The sequence below is a fragment of the Ailuropoda melanoleuca genome, chromosome 7 (genome assembly GCF_002007445.2).
Source record: "Ailuropoda melanoleuca isolate Jingjing chromosome 7, ASM200744v2, whole genome shotgun sequence".
Taxonomy (NCBI): domain Eukaryota; kingdom Metazoa; phylum Chordata; class Mammalia; order Carnivora; family Ursidae; genus Ailuropoda; species Ailuropoda melanoleuca.
The window spans coordinates 86283053-86296298 of record NC_048224.1 but is presented as its reverse complement, the minus strand read 5'-3'; the positions used below and the strand labels follow the sequence as shown (position 1 = coordinate 86296298).

General features: G+C 41.7%; 1 protein-coding gene across 2 annotated transcripts in view; it reads left to right on the top strand.

Moving 5' to 3' along the window:
• Positions 1–13246, top strand: part of SLC25A30 (solute carrier family 25 member 30) — a 97108-nt gene that overhangs the window by 21807 nt on the left and 62055 nt on the right. The window lies entirely within an intron of this gene.

Sequence of the window (13246 nt, the reverse complement as noted above, 5' to 3'; positions counted from 1 at the left end):
CCAAATGTTATGTGGACTTTAGACTCGGTTATTAGGACCAAAACAAACACTCAAGGAAACAATTTCCCTTTTTGTGTGAAATCGGAGAGCTTGTGACATTCTACAAATATTTTTATGCTCTGCGGGGCCCCTAGCACCGGGTATTGCACGAATCTCCCAACCGTGAACAAGTTAAAACCAGTCCTGTCCTCACAGAGATTTTGTTCTAGTAAATCAAAGAATCAGGCGATGATAATACATCCAATATTTTTTTCCCCTAACTCCAATAATGAAGCATTCTGCACGGTATAAGCAACTTGGGGAAGAGCAGAGCACAAAGCTGAATTGAGATGATGGAGAAGTCAAAATGGAAAAGGGCCAGGAGATAGTACCCTCCCAAAAAGTTGTGGTCGGGGACTGCACTGGACACCACGGACGACCCCAGGTAACTGGGAGGAAGCTAAAAAGTGGCATGAAAGGAGTTGGAAAACAAATGGGCATCTTCTGACAGAATATCTGTGAAGGATCTCTCAAACCTTGATTATTTCTGGGAAGTATGAGTGGAACAGACTCTCCCAGGCAGATGTTCAATTATTTTCCTTAGCTTTCACATTTTCAAATTTATAAGAAATACTACCATTTACTGATACCATACCCCTAAACTGCCCTCTCCACTCCCCTTCAGCTTTAGGTTCAATTAAAAACATTTTTTCAAGTTTTATAAAAGCCACAGTGAAAAAAGAGTACTTAAGTAAGAGTCAAAGTACTTAGGTTGAAATCTTGGCTTTGTTACTAGTCCTACAACCTTAGGAAAGTCAGCCTCCTGAAGCCTAAGCATGAAATAGAATTTTTGTGAGTTGAAAAGTTTCAGGGGTATTAAATAAGGCAATGAAAAAATGCCTGGTGTCCTCAATAGGTTGTTAATAAATTATGGTTGAATTTGGATGCATAATTCTTTTCAAATCTTACTACTTTTTTCCCCTCAAATTTTATTACTTTACAAAACGTTCCTGAAACTTCATTAATCCTCTAATTATGTTATTTGGAAATTTTTAGGGATTTAATGGATATGTGTTGTATTAAAGACGTTCTATTTAATCATAACACTAATTGTTCACTGAAAGAATTCAACTTGTGTCATAAGATTTCTATCTCAGGTTCATGTTTGATAACCCATGGTAATTCAGAAACCAGAAATCCTAAAAAAAAATATTAGGAAAATCTGATTTGAACTTTAGGATATTTTGTAAGCTTCACCCTGTCAGCTAAAAAAATGTGTGCCATATCTTGAAAATACCTACTTAGAACACTAGTAATGCAAATAGGGAAAATTATTCACTAATTGTAAGCCACTGACAAAATTGGAAGGATTTGGTCTTTAGCTAATTAGCTTTTATTTTGGCATCATTTGAATTTTTTTTTAAATTGGCTCCACGCCCAGGGTGGAGCCCAATGCGAGGCTTGAACTCATAACCCTGAGATTAAGGCCTGAGCTGAGATCAAAAGTCAGATGCTTAACCAACTGAGTCACCAAGGTGCCCCTGAAATTTTTTATAACAGTTTATTTCTTACAATGATTTATTGAGTGATTGCTAACAAAGTCTAAGATTGTCCTAAATTTTACAGCTGAATATGACTTGGTATCTCTTGCAATTAAAGAGATCGCAGAGACAATGTCTTCTGGCCTCTTCACACAAGTCCTCACTTGAGAAAAGCACCTCAGAAGAGTTCCCCCTTATATCTCTTAGGGATTGACTACAATAGCTTAAACACACATGGGTTTATTCATTCTCTCACATAAATGAAATTCAGGGATATGCAGTCCACACTCATGCGGTGGCTTCATGGGCATCAGGGGCTTAGGATTTTCCTTTCTCCTCCACCACCTATACGGTCTGCAATAGATGCTAGAACTCCAACCATCACATCCACCTTGCAGGCTGCAAGAAAAGGGGAAGGAGGGGCGCCTGGATGGCTCAGTTGTTAAGCGTCTGCCTTCGGTTCAGGCCATGATGCCAGGGTTCTGGGATTGAGCCCCACATCGCATCAGGCTCCCTGCTCAACGGAAAGCCTGCTTCTCCCTCTCCCACTCCCCTACTTGTGTTCCCTCTCTCGTTGTGTCTCTCTGTGTCAAGTAAAAATCTTTAAAAAAGGGGGGGGGAGGACAAAAGAGGTACATTCCAGCTGTGTGTTTCCTCCTAAGGAGCAATTCTGTAAGTCCTAAAAGGGGACTTAGTTGGCCTCCATTTTTACCTCAAACTTCTCTAGTTGCCTTCTTTCCAGCTTGTCTCAGCTCAGCCGGAAGAACCTGAGAGCAAAGCAGCCCCTGATGGGAAATCACAACTACCCCTTCAAGCAATAAGGACTGCCCTGAGCCGGCAAGACACGGCCCTTAATTGACTCCAAGACAGTGATGGATTTGACCTTCACTGCGCACCTGCACTTACCCACCCACCTTTGCCCCACATTTCCATATATATATGTGTATATATATATACACATATATATATGTATATACACACACACACACACACACACACCTGGAGGTATTTTCACCACTTTGGAGACTGTCTTTGAGACTGCAGTCCTCTGTCTTCCCCATGCTGGCCTCACTGAAATAAACTCCTTTCTTGTTTCACCACCATTCATTTCTCTGCCTTCGGATTTTGTCAGTGGTGAATGGCCGAACCTGGACTGTTTGGAACCCCCAGAGCCAGGTGCTCTTTACCCCTGGCTGCAATGCCACTGAACAATTATATGGATGCATCTAGTTGCAGTGAAGGCCAGAAACTAGTCTTCCAGCTCATGGACCCTGGTTCACTGCCGCCTGAAATAAAATCAGCATTTTGTTCTTAAGAATGGAGGCAGCTAGTAGTCCTTGTATTCACAGTGCAAAGGGTCTGGTTCTCAGTTTAGACTTTTTTCACTTTTACTCACTGGGGGTCAGGTTCGGGGAAATGGATTAGTATTTACCGAACTCAGATTGATTTGTAAAACGAGAATACCATTAATGTAGAATGAGAAATTCCTAGTTGGTTACATATAGTGTAGACAGTCAAATTGCAGAAAATGTAGTTAAGAGGGAATTGGGCAGGGAGGTTAGAATGCAGTTTTATGATCATTGACAGAAGGTTACTTAGAAATGAACCAGTCCCGGGGTGCCTGGGTGGCTCATCCCTTAAGCGTCTGCCTTTGGCTCAGGTCATGATCCCAGGGTCCTGGGATCGAGCCCCCCCATGGAGCTCCCCATCAAGCCCCCCATTGGGCTTCTTGCTCAGCAGGAAGCCTGCTTCTCCCTCTCACACTCCCCTTGCTTGTGTTCCCTCTCTTGCTGTCTCTCTGTGTCAAATAAATAAAATCTTTTAAAAAAAAGAAAAGAAATGAACCAGTCCAGCTGGACTATTCCTGGTGCGTGGTCTGAATCCCTTCATTCTGAGATCTGTTAATGAATCCTCTTGCTCCTTTTACCCAGACTTTGCATACTCTGCTGACAAATCATTACTTTAGTCAAGTTACAAGGCAAATTCTTTCCTTTAGAGTAGAGCTGTTCCAAAGAGCTTACTTTGATAATGGAAATATTCTGTATCTGCTCCAGTACGGTAGCCACTAGGCCACAAGCAGCTACTGAGTACCTGAAATGTGGCTAGTGTGGCAATGGAAATGGAACCGAGTATGTACTTCTTTTTAATTTTAATTTAAATATCCATGGCTAGTAACTTTTTTGGACCCCAGAGCCCGATAATGTAAACTCTATGAGTGGGGGACTTTGTTTTGTTCATTGCTGGTCCTCAGGGGTCAGAACAGGGCCTGACTCAATAATTGTTGATAAATGAATGGATGAAAAAAATTCACATTTCTCTTAATTAAGTCAAATCCCATCTCAGTTAATAGGATTCAGCACATACTCAAGACCTGGTTAAGAGTGCTTTTCAAACTGAGAGCTGAGCTTAGTGAATAGTGACCAACTTAATTAAAAATGAAACAGAATAAAAAGAAAATAGAATCACATGTAGTAAAAGTGAATATTGTTCCATGAAACTTATGTTTTAAATTTACACTTTTATATGTACTGGATCCCAACATGAGACATATTCATGTGGATTTAGGTCAAAAAGGTTTGAAAGCCATTGACTGAGGCAAGTTTTCTCTTCAAATAATATTTCTTGGCAGCATGAACCGGTTGTTTTCAGTGGACGATTTTTTTTTTTTTTAATGTGCCCCAAGATTTGGTCAGTATCTGCTTTTGACTCTAGCCCTTTTGGATGAGGTTCATGTTTTTGTCATAGAGTAGTCTTCTCTGGTGTTAATGTCCTATGAGTTTGATTATGCTCAACAGACTACCAAGGCCCAGCTGGGGGTGCCAGGCCAGTTGTTGGCAATATCTAGGTCTAGCTGAGGGTACGTTTTCCCTTTCTCCAAAGTGAAACCAAGCAACATAACTAATATAACTTCCAGGAGTGTCTTTGATGAATGTGAAATGATCGTTAGACTCTAAGATATTTTTAGATATTTCAATATTTCTTTTAGCTTTGAAAAATAGGGCTTTTTTCTGATTTAAAAATATCATAATACACATAATAGAGCATTTATAAACCATAGAGAAAACCACAGATAACTAGTCTTGACGTTAATGCTCTCCCCATCAATGTTTGTAAATTTTTTAAAAAGCAGGGTCAAGGGAGGGGTGCCTGGCTGGCTCAGTCAGTAAAGCATACAACTCTTGATCTCTAGGTCTTGAGTTCAAGCCCCACGTTGGGCATAGGTTACTTTAAAAAAATAAATAAACGCATTACCTATATTAAAAAACAAAAACCAAAAAAACAGAGTGGAAGGAATCCTAATGTTTAAGTGACTTCTGCATCAGATGACTTTAAAGCAGTAGGTTACTTTTATTTTAAGCCTGCTCTAAAGGATCTATGAACAAGCCAATTAGAAGATTTCTTGGTTGGAACTACTTTTAATCATTTTTAGACTGTATTTTAAAAAATGAGTACAAGATTATTAGACTAATCAGCTAGGTGGGCAACTCCAGCTCTCCAGTTCTTAATCTCAGAAAATTGTTCAAGTATTTTTTTCCTTTATCATGAATATTTTCCCGTGTCATTAACCATTCATCTAAAATGTCATTTAAAATTATTATAAATAGGGACCCCTGGGTGGCTCAGTCAGGTAAGTGTCTGCCTTTGGCTCAGGTCATGATCCCGGGGTCCTGGGCATCTTGCTCAGCGGGGAGCCTGCTTCTCCCTCTGCCTGCTGCTCCCCCCCACTTGCACTCTCTCTCTCTGACAAATAAATAAATAAAAAATAAAAATTACTATAAATATTCCAGGATGCCTGGCTGGCTCAGTCAGTAAAGCACACAACTCTTGATCTCAGGGTCATGAGTGCAAGCCCCCCATTGGGCATGGAACCTTCTTTAAAAAAAAAATTATTATAAATATTCCAACTGATGAATGTTGGAATTTATTTTTAAATCATAGATCCAAAACATTGGAAAATACAGAGACACACAAACATTTTAAAAATATTTAGGTACCCACCAATCACAATAAATAACTGCTAACATTTGCATACTTGCTTCAAGCTTTTTTTTTTTTTTTCAATGAATGGAAAAATATGACTGATCACATTGAGGTCTACTTTATCCTCCTTTATGGACATCCAGAGGTGCATCCACCCTACCCAGCACCCACTCAGGTAACCGCACCACCCATGTCCACATTCCAGTAAGGAAGGAATAAGCAGAAATTGGAGGGCAGGCACTAGCAGTCACGCCTATCACTTCTTGTCTCTTATTGCCAGAACCTAATCAGAGAGCCTTTAGCTCCGTGGGTGGCTGGGAAGTATATTCTTTATTCAGGGTGGCAGATGGGTAGGGAGTTGGAAGTGTGAGCAATCTCAGTCACAGCTATACTAGTTCTTCCAGGCTCTGTGGCATAGGGGAGGAGAGAAAGCACAGAATTGAGTCAGAAGAAAATTGAATGACTGTGAAGTAGGGACTGACTTTAGCCTCAGTTTCTCCACCTTGCCTATGGAATTATTATTGGATGTATAAATACTTCATTATCATGGATGAATGAATGAATAAGTGAGCAAATGAATAAATAAATATTAGAGTTTATTTCCATACTTATTTTTATCTCCCTTCCAGATTACTAACTTCTTGGTTGTCTTACTCCTTTTCTCCGTGACTTCTCCTTTCCTAGTGCATCTTGCCAGGCTGCCGACCATTCCCCATAACAGTCGTGGAAATTAGCTTATCGTAGAAACTGAATGCAATTTCAGAATATCAAAGAAAATTTAGAATTTGAAATGTAAAGCCTGAAGATAATTAAATTTTGTTATGAGAACAGAGCAAGTAGAGTCATGTAGATAGAATCAGTATTCCTTTTAGGAAAAGAATATACATCCGTTTGTATCTGTATAAAAATTTTTCCAAAGTTTCATAAATTATTCACAGTGATTACTGTGGGAATAGTGATTGGGGTTAATGTGGAGAAAGGAATTAGAAAGATTCTTAGTTTTAGTTTTAAAACCAGTAGTACTCTTTGGAGGCAGAATTTAATTGCTCTAATTCATCTTTGAAATTTATCACATAGTTGAGGACAAACAGGGAAGAAAACAATGGCAGACTTCTTCATTAAGCTGTTGGTATGGCAACAGTTATTTTTCAGGGCTGCCTTAGCAGGGGTCACTGGAATGTTAACTATGGAAAAGGAAGTAATTTTTTCTCAGATCTCATGGGGCACACTAGTGCACAGTAACTTGTTACTGCTTTTGGAGCAAAGTTTTAATTCTATTTGAAACGTCAGATGTGTAAACATTTGTTCACAAGTGCAAGAACCAAATTATAGAAATGGAGGGGCGCCTGAATGGCTTAGTGGGTTGAACAACCCACTCTTTTGATTTGCACTCAGGTCATGATCTCAGAGTCCTGGCATCAAGCCCAAGCTGGCCTCTGCGCTCCATGGAGGTGGGGCGGGGTGGGGGGAGGGTGTTTGCTTGAGATTCTCTCCTCTCCCTCTGCTCCTCCCCCTGCTCTCTTGCTCTCTCTCTAAAATAAATAAATCTCTTTTTTTTAAAAGATTTTATTCATTTATTTGACATAGAGAGAGGGACAGTGAGAGAGGGAACACAAGCAGGGGGAATGCGAGGAGGAGAAACAGGCTTCCGGCAGAGCAGGGAGCCCAATGCGGGGCTCGATCCTAGGACCCTGGGATCATAACCAGAGCCGAAGGCAGACACATTCATCAACTGAGCCACTCAGGTGCCCCTAAAATAAATATATAAATCTTAAAAAATAAAATTATAGAAAGGGATATAGGAGTATATATGATATCAATATAAATATAAAATATATTTAAAAATATAATCTGAGGGGCGCCTGGGNTATATAAATATGTGAAATATAAAAATAAAATATAAATATATCATGTATATTCCTATACACATCATATATGTAACATAAATATATTTATAGGAATACATATGAACATGCAAACATTTTTTGATTGGCCCACTTTTGTCCTACCCTGTATTGTATATTACTTCTACTATAGGTATAGAGGTTGCTACCATTTTCAAAAATTGTCCATATGATGAGAATTAGATTTGAAACAAATACTTCTATGTTGATAAGGAAATATACTTCCAAGTAACCTTGCTCTTCATAGTTCTGTGAAGGTGCCTAGGGAAAAACAGACTGTGTTTTCATTTACTCTCACAATACTTCTGACACCAGATTCCCCACACAGCAAGGCAATGCTCCAACACCAGCGGCATGGCCTACAATTCAGTTCAGTTCTGATACTAAGTACTCAGCTCCCGCAGGTTAAGAGCTCTGTCACACAACCTAACCCCCTCAACCCTTTAGAAGCCACCTGGAAGTAGTAGGTCCCCAGGTTACCCACCCCTTCCATCTGACTTGGCTGTAAACTGGAGGTTCTTACAACCCCCTCCTCACATTTAATCATTTGCTGGAACAGCTCATAGAACCCAGGAAAACAGTTCACTTGCTATTACTGATTTATTGTAAAGGATTCAAATGAGCTTCCAGATGAAGAGATCCATAAGATTAAGATCCGGAAGGGCCCCTCGCAGGCGCTTCTGTCCCTGTGCATTTGCGGTGTGGCACTCTCCCAGCACATCATCGCTTTTCTTCCTGGGGGATGAGGTGTGGGGCTGAAAGCTCCATGGTTCATCACAGCTCGGTCTTTCCGATGACCAGCCTCCATGCTGAAGCTCTCCAGCAGCCCACCAAGAGCTGCCTCTTTAGCTCAGAAGACATTCCTAATCACCCAGGAAATTATTTTTTTCTTTTTCTTTTAAGATTTCATTTACTTATTGTCAGAGAGAGAGCGTGCAAGCAGGGGTAGCAGCAGAGGGAGAGAGAAGCAGACTCCCCACTGAGCAGGGAGCCTGACGCGGGGCTCCATCCCAGGACCCTGGGATCATGACCTGAGCCAAAGGCAGATGCTTAACCGACTGAGCCCCCCAGGGGCACCGCCCCCCCCCCCCGTTTGTTTTTTTTTTTTTAGGTTTTTTTTTACTTATTTATTTTGGAGAGAGAGCACATGAGTGCAAGAGTGGGGGAGGGGGGGAGGAAGAGAGACTCTGAAACAGAGTCTGTACTGAGTTGGGAGCCTAACTTGGGGCTTGAACCCACAACCTCAAGATCATGACCTAAGCTGAAACCAAGAGTTAGTTGGTCGATTAACCCACTGAGCCACCCAGGCGCCTCACCCAGGAAATTCTAAGGGATTTCAGAGCTCTGTGCCAGATGCTCCTCTCACTCAAGAAATTGCAAAGATCTTAGGAGCTAAGGATGACAACACGTATTTCAAAAAAGATAATATATTGGAAAACTCTTTGCAAAAGTGTGAAGTTATGTATAGGGAAGTAAGGAATAATTAATTGGTAGTAGCAACGTCTGGCTAATGACAGGATCTCCTGGTCTTCATTTCTGGCTGAACTGGCCTTCAGTTGGAAACCTGTGGTCGTTTGTTGAACACGTTATCACTAGGGCTAGTGGCCTGTAAGACAGTGGTTCTCATCCCTAGCAGTACATTAGAATTACTCAGAAAACTATTTAAAAATCCTGATGCTCAGGCATACTCCTTATCAAAGAAATTAGGACCTCTTGGGTGGGACACAGGCAGCAGAAATTGTTAAAGCTTTCCAGGTCATGCCAATATGCAGTCAAGATTGAGAATCTCTCTCTCTCTCTCTCTTTTTTTTTTTTTTAAGATTTATTTATTTATTTGGGAGAGAGCGCATGTGGGGCTGGGGGAGGGGTAGAGGGAGAGAATCTCCCTGCTGAGCACAGAGCCGAATCCGGGCTCAATCCCATAACCCTGAGACTATGACAGGAGCTGAAACCAAGAGTGGAACGCTCAACCGACTGAGCCACGAGACGCCCCGAGAATCCCTGTTTTAAGGGATTAACAAGAAGAGGATTTTCCAAAATAGTAGCTGAGAGAAGCAATTTGATGCCTTTTAAACATTTTGTTTAAGTAATCTGTACATTCAACATGGGGCCCAATTCATGACCTGGAGATCAAGAGTTGCAGGCTCCAAGGACTGAGTCAGCCAGGTGCCCTGCAATTTGATACCTTTTAAAAGTGCAGATGCCTGATAAAGGAAGCCAGAAAGAGAAAACAGCCGCGTTGTTTTCTGGCGTGCTGCCTGTAGGCTGACAGAAGTGTGATCTTCCTGACCCCTCTTAGAAGGGCATTGCTCAATAGTCAAGTTTTAGAAGGTGAGCCAGCTGTGGGAGGGCTGAATGATGGGAAAGATATTGCTGAAAATGCCTCATTTAGGTCTTTTCTCTCTCTCTGAAAAAGAAGCTCCTGTCTGCACAAATTAAAGGTACAATTTGGCTCAGATTGTTACCTTCTCCATAGGCCCTCCACGGCCACCATGTTTAAAATCACAGTCACTGGTCTCCTCTTGGAAATCCCTATTCTTTTCTTTCTCCCTAATTTTTCTCTGTGGCACTTATCAGCAACCAACACATTATTTCTTTTCCTTTTCTTTCTTTCTTTTTTTTTTTTTTAGGATTTATTTATCGGAACCCCTGGGTGGTGCAGTTGGTTAAGCATCTGCCTTCAGCTCAGGTCATGATCCCAGGGTCCTGGGATCGAGTCCTTCATGGGGCTCCTTGCTCAGCTAGGAGCCTGCTTCTCTTTCTGCCTGCCACTCCCCCTGCTTGTGTGCATGCGCGCTCTCTCTCTGTAAAATAAGTAAGTAAAATCTGAAGAAAAAAAAGACTTATTTATTTATTTGAGAGAGAGAGAGTGGTGGGGGGAGGGCAGAGGGAGAAAGAATACAAAGCAGACTCCTCACTGAGCATGGAGCCTGAGGCGGAACTCGATCTCACAACCCTGAGATTTGACCTGAGCCGAAACCAAGAGTCGGATGCTTAACCAACTAAGCCACCCAGGTGCCCCAACATACTATTTCTTTTACTTATTATTTCATCTTTTGTAAGCACCAGAGAGGTAGAGATTGTCTTTTTGCTCACAGATGAATCCCTAGTGCCTGCGACAGTGTGGGTAGTGGACTGCCGGTCAAAAATTGTTAAATGAATGAACTTATGACTGAGACAAATTATAGGGTTAGCACCATATCCCAGCCCAGCAGCCTATGAGGTAGTCCTCCTTGTATATTCAGATTTTCTGAATTCCTTTATGACCTGCAACTTAGGTCTTTGGCCGTGCTGGTGACTGAAAAGTAAAGATGGAAGACCAGCAGCTAGTGACTAGAAGAGGCTGTTTGCCTTAGTTAACAGAGACAAGAGCTCTTCCCTCAGAGCAGGAGATGGGCTCTAAGACGTATCGTTAAGTGAAAAGAACAAGTCGTAGAGCTGCGTAACATGTACAGCATACCATCCATTTAACACAGAGACACACATAATAAAAGCAGTATATTGCAATGGATAACGTGTGTGTATTTGCAAAAGCATAGACAACAATCTAGAAGGACGTGCATCAGTTTGGTAACAGCGGCTAACTCTGGGCAGCAGCGGGGCTGAGGAAAAGCATGATCAAGGGGAACTTTAGTGCTGTTATCACTTGCCTTGTAATTTATCCCAGTGATGTTTGTTTGTTTGTTTCTTTCTTTCTTTCCTTCTTTTTAAGATTTTATTTATTTATTTGTCAGGGAGAGAGACAGAGAGCACACAAGTAGGGGGAACAGCAGGCAGAGGGAGAAGCGCTCCCCGCTGAGCAAGGAGCCTGATGCAGGACTCGATCCCACAACCCCGAGATCATGACCTGAGTCAAAGGCAGACCCTTGACTGACTGAGCCACCCAGGAGTCCCCCTAATGATGTTTCACGTGCAATTTCACATTTAGGTTCTAAAGCTCTTTTTCTCATAGATACCTAACATTGTATTATAGTAACACAAGTTAAGTGTGGGGGAAATATTTCTGTTGTATGTAGACAATTTATAAGGAAAATGCCCTAAAGAAATAAGAAGCATATTACACCTGAGGAGAGCTAAGGGAGTTCTATCTCTAGATTGTGTGGCTGGGAGGCAGTGAGTTTTCTGGTCACTTAATAGGCACAGGGTGTGTGTGTGTGAGAGACAGCGTGAGAGAGCGAGAGAGCATGATTTTGATCCAAAAAACTGACCCATAAATAATTTTGCTAGAAATGGCAGCTAGTACTTTCAAGGGAGGAATGGAGAGGGATGGGCCAAGCCTGCCATCAGCCTGCAGCAGAAAGATAGCTTATCTTCTGCTTTCCACTCTTTCAAGTGCCGATGCAATGGGGTGGGAACTAGACAGAATATAATTTGGAGAGTATATTAATTTCCTTACTTTCCCCTTTGCCTTGCTTAAAAAATTATTGGTAGCAACTTATGAAGGTCTTCGTCGCACCCTCAAAAATTAATGAAGCAATAGATACAAACTGAAAATGAGAATAAGACTATGAAGCCAGGGGTCGCGATGGTATCAACCTGGGTGTGTCGAGTCCTGCACAGTCCTTAGAGGTGGGCCCCAAATTGGTCAGGAGCTTTTCACAATCAAAGAGAAGGGAGAATATAATTAGTTCTAAGATTCGCCATCGTTTCTGTGTTTTTCCTAGAGAAAACTTTTTCTTGTTTTTTTTTTACCTAGAGTCTGATAATGAGACACACAAGCCCTCATCAGCAAATACCGCACAGTAAACTCAGTAATGGGCCTCCTGTGGCTTGTTTTGTGTGACCTCCTTCCGTGTAGGCCTAATCTTCAAATTCAACTCAGTAAAAATGATTCTAGTACTCGGCAGAACAAAGGGATCCTGCCTTTTCCAAGGTCAGGAGCAATCCAAAGATAAAATTATTTTCTTGTGATCTGGAATGGCTAGAACTCTTCCGCAATCTAGCACAAGTATTGTTTCTGTAACACCGGTGTCTGCTGGGCTGTCCTGTCCCCATGAAATCCAGATAAGGTTGGCACATACCTTCTGAGGAAATCCAAAACCCTTTCCAAGATTTCTGTTGATGTTTATTTTAGTCACTGACAATACATGGGAAGGAAGAGAGTGTATTACATCACAGCAGTGCAACTTTTCCGAGTGAAGTCTGGGTGTCCCTGTTCTTAAAGTCCCCTTAACCACCCACCACGACTTTGCATGATCCCCCATCTCTCATCCACTTGCTGGCTCCTCTCTTTTCTCCCTTCCTGGATCTGCTCCCCGCCTTCCCCATCGGGAGAAAAAAAATGACAAATCCCTTGTTTTGTCGTACAGAAGCAGCTTAACCATCTCTTTTTCTTGCCTTCAACGTCTCTCACTTCTATTACAAGGTGATTTATTATTTTCCCAAAGGCAGTTCTTTCCCAAAAGGGAAAAAAATTTTATTTGCACCTGAGCTTTTGGTAAGAATGAGGTAGTATTAATTTTGTATTCATTCATTCAGCACAGGTGTATGGAACAATTAATATGTGGCAGGCACACCAGCAGCTGCTAGATGTCCTCAGGAGCAGGACGGAGCCCTTCCCCGGAAGGAAAGTGGAACAGATGTGAGATTAAACATGCAAATTGCAATACAGTGATAAGCCTCACCCAGGGGAATCTCGGAATGCCGTAGGTAGCGCCTAACTCAGATAAGTCAATCAAAACATCAGTTCATTTCCTTAAAGGCTAGCAAAAGTTTCTGAAGATAATACCCAAAGCAAGTTTTATAACTTGTAAACCACCTTCAATAACTGTCCTTTTAGCAGGGACCTAAAATTGCTAATACTTACCTCTGTGACCCTGCCCGGGGGCTCTAAGGCACACA